Source organism: Trifolium pratense, linkage group LG7, assembly GCF_020283565.1.
Source record: "Trifolium pratense cultivar HEN17-A07 linkage group LG7, ARS_RC_1.1, whole genome shotgun sequence".
Lineage (NCBI taxonomy): Eukaryota > Viridiplantae > Streptophyta > Magnoliopsida > Fabales > Fabaceae > Trifolium > Trifolium pratense.
The window spans coordinates 53,038,011-53,050,552 of NC_060065.1; positions in this window are offsets into that span (position 1 = coordinate 53,038,011).

Genomic DNA, 12,542 nt, shown 5'->3' on the forward strand with positions numbered 1-12,542 from the left:
CAATAGTCAATCCCATTGGCACTAGTAGTAATACCAAAATCACATTTCCCTTCAAAAGTATATACTATAGATCAATAATAATATAGTATTATATATATAGATAGATTAGGGTACTAGTTCAACATTTACATAGTGAAATGAATGAAGACAACAAAAGTCGTGTTCCTAAAAAAATAATATATAGTGTGGCAGCCATAAAATAAACTTTATAAATATTAATTAATTATTTGCATTAGCAAAATTAATCTTCGTCGGTAGGCAGGGATCTAGGAAGATATAGTTTAGAGTCCACCCTCTTTTGCAATTAGTGATATATATAATGCCTGCATATTTGTTCTCATAACTTTATGCCACTGTATGTAGTGCTTAATACAGTAACACTATAACATTTGACCACTGTATCTGACGATTATAAGTCCATCATTTTTTTTCCATATATATGAAAGTAACATTTCACCATCCAAATTTAATCATATATGCCACATATCAATTCTTTTAATTATTTTACTATTGCTATTTTACAAATTTAAATAAACTCAAAATTTAGTTAACCGTGAAAGGCGTAGCATGTGCGCTCTTGTAGGCTATGAAAGAAGTCAATCATAGAGGTTTGGATAAGGTTCAATTTGAAAGCGACTCACATGTGTTGTTGACTGAAGCTATTCGAACGAGACGTAGTGGTAATTTAGAATTTAGTTTAATTGTTACTGATATTATCTAAATTATGTCATCGTGCAAAAACTTTGAAGTGAAGTTTGTTAGGAGACAAACGAATATGATTGCTCATACTCTTGATCGAGCGGCCAATTTTTGGGTTAGTTTCCGTAGATTTGAGATTATTCTCTTTTGTATTGAGCACTTACTAGTTAATGAAATGTGTTAAATTTGTTTATTTTTTTTTAAAAAAAAACTCAAAATTGAATTATTTAAATTATTAAAAAATGATTAAAAAAAGGACGGTGAAATGTGTATATAATAATATATTGAATTATTCTGGAAAAAATATAGCTAAGTCTATGAGTTTAGCTGGGCTATGAATTGGAGTAAATCGATCTCTTGCTTGTGTAACCAAAATATATTTCAGTAGTACTTACTTCATTGATATAATGTGATGCTGCTGTATAAAGTTGTGACAAGTAGTTCAAAAGCAGCAGCATGTCAATCTAGTTGCAGGAGTATAGGACATGATAGAGTAAATATAGATTAATATTAGCTCTTGATGAATATGGTAGCATAAGGAAGAAGAAAAGAATGAACCATATTCCATCGTATTGAATGCATATTCAAAATATTGGAATAGTCAAATATTTTATGTTTTTATTGACTAAAAATTTATCTTATTTTTATTATTATTTTTATTGTTTTTTTTACCAAATTATTATTTTTATTGTTGTCAAATTGGAATAGTCAAACTTATATAGATGCATGTATAGAGAAGGAGTATATAAAAGATGGACTTATCGAAATTTTGAAATTTAAACAGAATTTATTGATGTAGTGTTTTTTTTTTGGTACAATATTAATTAGTGGCGGAGTTAGCCCAAAAAATTGGGGAGAGCCGCTATAAATATAAATCGAATACCCTGAAAAAAATATTACAAAAATAGCATATCATAAGAATATTTAACTTCCAAACACATGAGGCTTGTGTATTGTGTTCCCCATTTGTGTATTGTCCATGAAACGGGGGACCCCTAAATCCCGATTTTGTGATATATCATATATGTAATTGCAAATTGACGATATACTTTTTTTTACGAATTATTAGGCACTGATTATGTTTTTTATATATATTTTAAAAGAAAAAGAGGATTATCTTGTTCATGTACGAGTACTATTTATGTCTAAGTTTATCTGTCAAAGCAAAATCTCACTAAAAATACAAAAGAATTGAAAAAACATATGGGCCATCGTCTCCAAAGACCAATTGCATCGATCATTAATTAAAAAGTAGCTAATCATGCATTTCACGATATTCACAAAAATAAAAATCTTAATTTAATGGATTAATTAATAAGTTACTGGTGTCATGTTGACTTCCAATTGGGAGATGTTGCTCTCACTTTTCAGACAGGTTGGCAAACTAAGCTGGAATTTTATTATTGTTATTATTAGTGTACTAAATTAAGTCACTATATTTGATCTAGTGAGGGGTTTGAGTAGTACGTTATAGATTCTGTGTTCGATCCCCAACTCATTGTAAATCAAAAAAATAAAATAATACCAGTATAAATTAAAATAATCAATAGTTCCCTCCTATTTTTTTTTTATTTTCACCACAAGTATCCAACTAATTAACCGGACGTCCGAACAATCTAATCTGATTCGGATATCAATTATAGAATCAAGTGATTCCAGCTCTTCCCGATTACAATTGAGTTCCCTCCTATTTGGATTTATCTAAATTAGTTATATAATTTATAAAGTAAAGCTAATAATAAAGTGACGCTCGAATATACTAAATTACTTGACTCAAATAATTCTTGATTAATTAGAACTTACTTACTTAAGGGAATTAGCTAAGTTAATAGAAAAAAATAGTGAAACGTGAATGTGATGCAATGTACATTATTTTTATACTACCATTTAATATTATAAATATTAGAAAATGCTAAACAGTAAATAGTGTCACTAGTTAATCATACTAATAATAAAGTTTTATCCTGAAACTTGTGTATTTAATATCTTAAAAATATAAAAAGTTATCTTTCTTTCTTTTTTGGTAGAAAAAAAGGGATTTGAATCCTCTCAATCGCTATTTGTCTCAATCTATCTCAACAATTAATCATAGCCATCGTTTTAAATCTAACATTGAAAAGAGAATAACACCTCAATAAATAAAATACCCTATAACAATTCAATTTCCTAATTTAGAATTTGTCTTTTTTTAGTAGTATAGGATTGACTTTAAATCCCCTATTTTTATATTCCGATAAATATATTTTAAAAGAGAATAAGAACATTTGTATTTGACATGTTAATATATTTTCTTCCTACAAAAATGTTATTATTTTTTTTATATTGCTTGATTTGTAACTCTATATTCTTATTATTTACTGTATGTTAGTAGTAGTATAAAACTAGGTTTAACTACACATTTGGTCCCTTACGTTTAAAAATTATCAATTTGGTCCCTTACGTTTATTTTAGGTTTCAAGTTAGTCCTTTCCGTTAGTTTTGTCACTAACACCGTTTGAACAGTACACGTGTTGGTGTGTCCAAGTGTCACGTGTCAGTCCACATATACAAATTGGCTGTTATGTGACAAAATTGACGGAAATGACTAACTTGAAACCTAAAATAAACGTAAGGGACCAAATTGATACTTTTTAAACGTAAGGGACCAAATTGAAACCTAAAATAAACGTAAGTGACCAAATATGTAGTTAAGCCATAAAACTAATATCAAGAACAACACGGAAAAATATTCTCGTGGGATTTTTTTTGTTACAATGTTAATTTGAATTTTTAAAATTTGTATATATGATAAAATAATTTAATTAAGTTTATTTAAAAAAAATTATTAAATTTCAAACTTTACTTTTATAATAATTAAATTTTCAAACTTTTATTCTAGAGTTTTTCAATTTTTTTAATAATAAAATATATCTCAATTTTATATTTTAATATGTCACAAAAAAAAAGGTGTCAAAAGAAACATGATTCTTGTTATGGTTTATTATTTCTATATATGGACGGGGGTTTCTCTTTCTACCGTTAGATTAAATATAGTGGCTATGATTTATGGTTGAGAGAGATTGACATAAATATGGATTGAGAGTATCCAAGTCCAAAAAAAAAAAGTTATCTTTCTAATATTAACTTTATTTTTAATTTCTTTTTTTAGTATGTGCCTTTATGATACTGTTTAGCATTATCCATAAAAAATTTATATTCAATTTTAAAAAATAATATATATACTCTTCTTTTTTAAAGAGTCTAAAGACAAAATTTGCATTTAAATAAAATGTTGATGAATGAAAAATTATAGATCGAACATGGACCTGATTTTTCTTTAAGTGGGCTCTAATTTTTTTGTTGGAATGGACACTAACATAAAAAGGAGCCATATATCATATCAATATTATTACATATTTAAATAATAAAATATAATTACACATTTGTGCCAAACTATTTCAATGAACAGAGAGATTAATCTCTTTTAAAAATTAAAGGGCGCGCTTTAGAAGCCAAAAAAAAAAGTGTAAAAAGACAAATGAATCATACAAAAACAAATATAAAACGTAAATTTGAAATCTACTATTGATCATAAAATGTCAACGGTAAGGAAAAAATGAAGAGAAAAGTCAAAAAGTGCTTCTTAAATTATTTAAGATAAATACATTAGTGGTTCAACTTTAATTAAAGAATTAAAATAAAATATTTGTATATATAGATATATAAAAATATATAGTCTTCTTGAGTTAGTTTAGTTGATAAGAACATCATATTTTAAATTTAGGTGTCGAAATTCAAACTTAAAACTTCAAACACTTTACTTATTTACTAAAATTCTAGTTACTAGATTTGACCAAAAAAAAAAAAAATTACTTTTTTTTTTAAAAAAAAAACGTAGATACGCTATACTTTTTAACATTCAGGATTATATATTAAATCAATTTATATAAATACATTATACATAGCACTATCAACGAATATTTACATCACCAATCAATAAAAATTTGATACATTATAAAAATATATTTAATTTAACAACAGTCTTTGAAAATTATCAGATAAGATGATTTTAATTAGTTAATGTAGTATTAAAATTAAATTTATATTGATTCAAAAAAAAAAAAATTATATTAATTCTTCATCCATTTATTCTTAGTATAGTAAGATCCGTTAATACCTAAAACTGATATTTATTGTAGTAATAAAAAAAGAAAGGAAAAAAATTAAAATAAGCTAAACTGAGATTGAGGGGCAGAGATATCTTTGTTCTGTGGCTGTAGTCCGTACAATACGAACTTCCCCCCGCACGTGCATGCATGCTTTGCTTTCATCAACCGCAGTGTGCAAGTAAAACTAATGTGTATTTTTTTTTATCACGGTATGGTATCAGATTTTGATTAGGTTGGGTAAAAAATAAGCCATAATTGATAAGTTATTAGTTTATGATGAATAAATTATTTGATTGAATTTGTAATATTCGATAAAATTAACGGTCAAACTAACTTATAAAAATATGAAATAATATAATTAAAGTATGATTAGGAGTATTAATTGGGTGTAATCATAGGATTAGTAGTAGAAATGTAACAGGAACGAATGAGAGTAGAATATTGGAGTTACGGGTTAGATTATCGAGACATTATGTTTTAGTTGTGTGGTCATTAAAATTTAAAACAATAGTTGTATCCTGGGGCGGACTCAGACACAAATAATTGGTGGGGCTAAAAAATTTATGCACTACTTGAAAAAAAATTCATTGATAATTCAGTTGAGCAACAAATAATATATGAGATTTACTAATACAACATGTATATCCAAAAAAAGAACAACAAATCAACGAACTATAAATTTTCTTTTTTTTTAAAAAATAAACATAAAAAAAAATCACAAAATTTCTATTCGAATAAGAAAAAGACTATAATTGTTAAATCATGCATATTACTATTGTTAGAGTCTTCACAAAGTCCTACCTTGAACCAAAATATATAGAACACAAAATTATACTACTCCATCCATCCCAAATCTTTAGTCTTTTTAGCTTTTTAATTTGGTCTCAAAACTTTAGTTTTTTTAAGAAACCAATGCATATTTAGTGATACTTTACCAATTACACCCTTACAAAAGTTAAAACATTAATTAAATATATTTTATCTTTCTTAATAAAGTAAGGGTAAAAATGACTTTACTTATCATTTCTTAATCTCCGTGCAAAACTCCAAAAAGACTAAAGTTTTGGGACGGAGAGAGTAGCATATAGTTTATTTAGATAAACTAATTCAATTAGTTTATAACTTATTAATTTTTATGTCAATTTTACTCGTATTATCTAACTTCAAAAAAATTAAATATTAATTATGTCATTTCATATTTATATTCCAGTTGAATTGGTAATTTTACCCAATACAACAAATTCAATTAGTTATTCACCTTTTTTTGCCAAACAAAGTTAAAGTTAATTGTTATAAAATTAAACGATATATAGCTTAAATTAATACTTTACATATAATGAAAGAATTGAAATCATCAATAATAGACTAGGAACTAATAATATTTGCATTAATACTTAAACTAATATATGTACGAGGGACTTACAGTCATCAATAATAAACTCTAAACTAATATTTACATTAATATTTGTACGAATATATATATAAAATGACTTAAAATTATTTATAAAATATTTATTTATTTTTTTTAGAAAAAAAAGAGGTCCTCCCCTGGTTGTATCTTGACTTGTTTTCATGGCTTACCTTATGCCTATTTTAATAAATTGCTCTTGGCCGTTTTTTAAGTAAGACAACATAGGTAAAGTCGGAAGAAAAAAATATAAGCCCATAAGGTATTTAAAATAACGTTTAAAATATAAGTTATATTAGCTAGTAAAATAAGCTAAAAGTTCTTTTTAAAAAACATTTACCAAACATGTCTTTTTTTGTCATATGAACTTATAAGCTATTATTTGAATTCTGATGGGCCGATCACTTTTGCTTCGAGGTCAGGAGTTAGTGTCTAGTGACAACTTTTTGGGTTGGGTTGTCTTCACTGGTGGCATGGAACCTGAGGGTGCCTTCCTAATTATGGGATTAGGAGGAAGGCCTTGATTAGGTGGGGTTTTGTTCCTGATTATGATATTAGGAAGAAGATTTCGCTTAGGTGGAATTTTGTTTTTTGGTGTTTATTTTCGGTGTCCGCATATATATGATGCCACTATTATGTACTTCTTTTTTTACCGATCTTTGTTCGTTTTGTGCAGAGACGGGGTTATTAATATATTTTCCGTTCAAAAAAAAAAAATTATAAGCTATAAGCTCAAAATTTGACATTTTTTTTTTTGTATTCAAACAACAAAAATTTAAATATTTATAGTAAATAAAATCTGATTATCGTTTCCATTAACATTTGAACTCAAGTTCATTTGAAGAATTGGCCTTCAAAAAAATTATTAAACACTTGACCCTAATAATTTGGTTATACATTTAAATCTAAAGGAGCCAAACATGATATATTCCAAATAGTATAAGAGTAGCTGTGACATTATGACACATGTAATATTATTGTTTGGACAAATTTTTTTACAAAAGGGAAATAAAAAAGTAGAAGAAAAAAAAAAAACAAAAACAAAGAAGAGATTCTAATTAGTCGAACAAATACAAACGCAACATGGAATCTACTAAAAGGAAATGTGATATGACACGTGGATTCATGGAGACAACAAGACCACCTCTATTAGAGTGGAAGAGAGCGAGAGAGGGGAAATAGTTTCATCAATAAACATTGATATTATTGATTATTTGAATACAATTTATAGAGATACAAATTGTAGTGTATTGCTTGGTTAACAAGATAACTAGAGTAATTAATTAGCGTAACTAACTCAAGTTAGTTACTAACTAACAAACTAAAGTAGTTACAACAATCAAACTAATAACCAACTTGTAAAACAAGTAACAAACAAGTTACATTGTTGATTGTTTTCACAAGTCATTGGATTGTTTTCTCAACAACCGCAACTCATAGCACCCTCTTAATTAGAAAAATACTCCCAACACAATTTCAAATCGTGATACAACTCCAATGTTTTAGCATGCAAAATGCATGGGCTACTAATGTATCCAAGGAATCCATGCCGAAAAGACCATATATATGTGATCATGAATGATACCGCCTAAACCACCCAAATTGGATTCGAGGAACACATATCTATTAAGAGCCTCCTCGCCAAACTTAGGCCACAAACCATGAAAGAAGATGAGGAGGAGCAGGAGGAGGAGGAGGAGGAAGAAGAAGACAATGAAGACGATGATGATGTAAAAGGGAGAACACTTGAACGCCAATGTCCTGGACGAAATGCTTGATACCTACAAATATATACCTATTGCGAGAGCACCAAATCCTCCACATAAATAATTGGACCAGTAGGACCAAGATTAATTAGTACTAAAGTCTTTCAAGCCAAGTGCGTAAGTTATCACGGTTCAGAGGGATGATCGAGACAAAAAGATCACACCCCCTTAGTGCGGTGGCAAATTAAGGAACAAGTCATGAAACATATCCTCACTCTTTATTACAAATAGGGCGTAAATTAGACATTAAAAGAGATTAAAAGATAATGTTATGAGACATTAAAAGAGATGTGGCGTTATATTCGTGTAATGGGCAAGGACAGGATAAGGACTCTCTCAAGGAAAAACACTTGAGGAAATGATGTGTTAAATCTAGACTCTTAAAATATAAAAAGGAGAGAATATTGTAATTTTGAAAAAGCTAATGGAGAAACATATTGCCTAAAGGAAAAAAAAAATTTGAGAGAAGAAAAATTGAAAGATCATTTTCCGCTGATTAATGACCATGGATACTTTGTCAAAAAATAATAAAAAATGACCATAGGATGGATGACGTTTTCATATCGATCACTTGATATGGGTAGTAGAAACATAAAATAAGACATTCAGATATGGATATTGTTATGTCAAAAAAAAGAGGATATGGATATTGTAATAAAAATAGGGAGGTGTTAATAGAAATTATTTAAAACAGAAAAGAATTATTGAGAAAAACTATTAATTGTTTTTTTGAGTCAGTCATAAGTTTATTTATATCTACGTAGACCTTCAAGTGATCATCAGATATATAGTATTGCTTCACTCAAGCTGTTCATTAGATTTGTAATATTAATTGGGATTGGAAAGTATATATTTAGGAATATGTGATATATGCATATATAGATAAAGATATAGAGAGAGTAGGGGTTGGTTGGTCAATAATATTTTTATTTATTTATATAGAAGAAGAAAGAGTTAAGTGTTTGAGCAGAAAAATAAATATAGTAGATGAGATTTGATCAGAAAGCGTGGTGGTTGTTGGTGGCTATGTATTCCTTCTGGCCATGGTCTATGAAATAGGGAATGGTAAAAGTCCCAATTTCCAATCAATCACTCACTTCATTTTACAAATATATATAGCTAGCTTAGTAACTTGCAGGGATATAGTATATACTTTGAATCTATAATGCAACATCAACATTGACCCGACTCCAAAGGTGAAGGCTTGACACTTTAGAATACTATCTTTTAGGTTTTACGTCCAAATATGTTTGGTGTCAAATTTTGTGTTAAGTCAGTCATACATAATTTTGCTCTAATTTCAATTTATGCTAGTAGACAATGAGATTGATTTTTTAGATTAGTATGTTATTAGATTAATAGGTCATTAGATTGAATACCGAGTTTTGAAAGAAAAAAAACCTATAAACACCATCTTAATTGTGTGACATATTTTTGTTTTCTCTCTTTTAAATTTATAATAACTTGGATCTAGTTTAGCCATTGTTATTATTGGTGTGATAGATTATTAAATTTATAAAGAAACCATGAATATTACTGCTTGATTAATTTCAATGATCAGTTTGACGAGGTTGGTAAATGATGGATAATTTTCGCAAGTGAACGAATTACCACGTAGTAATAAAAATATCGATCCACAGGGATTGTGTGATCCAACTAGTCGAATAGTGCTCATAGACATTATGCAAGAAATACACATAAATTGAGGGTATGTTGAGTGATGAATTGTTTGAAAACGTGCTTTGATATAATGGAAAAGCGAGGTAGAATCATCGGAATCGCCTAGTCTATAGCTAAACCACATGCAATCTACTATATCATAGGAATCTACTCAAGTGTTAACAACTAGATCGACAAATTAGTGAATCGCAATCTCTTGTCAAAATCCACTCTATTCGTTGTCGATACTCCCCCGATCTCTCGGGCGGAAGCTACCTACAACGAATGATATTAACGCGCGTCAATCGTTCGCTACACTCTATGCCTCAATCTCTCGACCGGAGACACTCGAGCGCTTAATGCAATTCAGTTCAGAAATTAAATCAATACTCTCGCACGTGACTTAACTCGAAATCATTACAACACTAATGAAGGATTATAAAGCATTAAACATCGAATTGCATTAAATCAACACTATGAACAGAGTAGTTTCTTACACATATAGCAGATTACATGAGTTCTATCTACATCCTAGGCTATCCTAGATCCTACCTCCGAAGAACTTAGCTCCTCATCTCCCTTTGTTCGCGTCCGAGCTTCAATGTCATGGCTTGTGAATTCATGCTATCGATGTGCTTGGAGCTATCCTCTGGAGTCTTGAATCCCAATCTTGAAGTTCCAAACCAGAATGTAGATCAAATTTGCAGAATTTTTCAACCACAAAACAGAATTATGCAGAAACTATATATACAGAAGGCAACCACGCCGCGCGCCAGATCTATCACGCCGCGCGTGGTTGCAAATCCATCAACTACGCCGCGCGTGATAACAGAATCACGCGGCGCGTGATCAAAGTCAGAGAGCAATCTTCATCTTCAACAAAACTTCACGCCGCGCGTGGTACGGCATCACGCCGCGCGTGATCAGTGTGAAAATCTTGGCTCCCTGTGAACTCCATCACGCGGCGCGTGATGGGCTACGCCCCCAGCGTAGTGAAAATCCTCCATTTCCTGCAATTTTTCCTGTTTTCTTGCAAAACAAGTAATCAAGCTTATGGTTAGATTTCTCTTATATTTATTGCTAAAAACCTACTAAAATGCATCTAATGTTGCTAAAATAGGCATGTATTAGAGAGTGTGACGATTCGTCATCAGTAAAGATTGGTTAATTTGCGACTTTGAAATTTCAACCAGCTACCTAGCATACCAACCCTGTTCTTCAAACCTCAAATAGTCATAGAACAATATTGTAACGGATGCATGAGCTAGTTTTATGTATTTAATAATAATTATGTGTTGTTTACACTTTCACACCATTTCGTGGCATTGCAATCTTCAACAGCATATAAAACCGTTGTTAAACATATAAATGATAGTTTAATTTCAAGTGTGTTAAAATAATTGTTGCCTAATTCACAAGATTAGGCAATGATTTTGGTGACTTCCATGGATTTCTTTGTTAATACACAAACTTTTACAGTGGTTGGTATATTAAGTACTATTTTTTTTTAAACCATTGGTATAATATTGATATAATAAGCAACAATTTAAACTGCAACTAGTAATCTTGTATCATACATCACGTTATAATTCACAAATCTCCTAGACAGATGTTATTTTGAAATAGAAATAGTATAAATTTACACAAATTGATGGTATATTAGTAATAAACGGGTCTGCAAATAGGAACTCCCTTACCTTACAAGTACCTGATATGGGCTCGTTGGCCCAATAAATTGCTTTGACAATCTTTTGGAATAAAAAAAGTAGAAGGGATAACCACATCCCACGTAAGTTTAAAATTAGAAAAAGTAATATTAATTTTGTGGCTAATGCTACGGCCTACGGTGGACCACCTTCACAAGTGGTCCACCGTGAACAAATGATATACCGAATATGAATTTTACGAAATTTACTGTTGGATTGAAAGTTTATATCGTATAGATCATTCATAATTTTTTAATTTTTTTTTGAAAATCATTTGATATGTTATTGATAACATATCAAATGATTTTCAATTTTTCTAAATTTTTCTATAGATGATCTATATGATATAAAGTTTCAATTCAACAGTGAATTTTGTAAAATTCGTATTCGTTATAATGTTATTCATGACTGGTCCACCATGGATCACTTGATGAAGTGGTCCATATTAGAATTTACCTAATTTTGGTTGTCACAAATACTTGGCGGATCATTTTTAGTGGAATATCCTTTCCTTTCACTTATATTTTTCCAACAACAAAACTTAAATTTGACATAATGTTGGAGAGATTTCAGTTTAATTTCACTCAAACCAACCAATATAATGTTGGTAAAAAGAAAACAAAAATTCAATTAAATTTTACCCAAAAAATAAATAATTTAAGACAAATTGTTTCCTCTAAAAATACATTTCCAAAAAATATAATTATTTTTTCGGACAAGCAATGAAAAATAGGAGTTGGTTCATTTCCTGCGCATTTTTTTTTTCTGCTTTCTTCACAGTTTATTTGTGTACCATACAATTTTATTTTTTAAACAGTTAAAAGTTAATAATTAGTATCAATATTAATGTTTTTCACCTTCTCCAAGAGTTAAACCCTAAAATATTTCCTTCTTAACATGTTTCACCCTTTAATTAACTATCTTATTTGTGTATCATATACTCCCTTCGTACCACAATATAAGTTTTTTTTGATTTTATCACACAAATTAAAAAAATGTAATTAATGTTGTATGAAAAAGATAAATTATGAATTAGATTACAAAATTGTCCTTGGTTAATGATGTGAAAAACAAAAAAAAAACATTCTGCACCTTAACACTATCATTAGTATTAAGGGCTTTTTAATCCACAGAAAAACACCAAAACTTTAGAAAT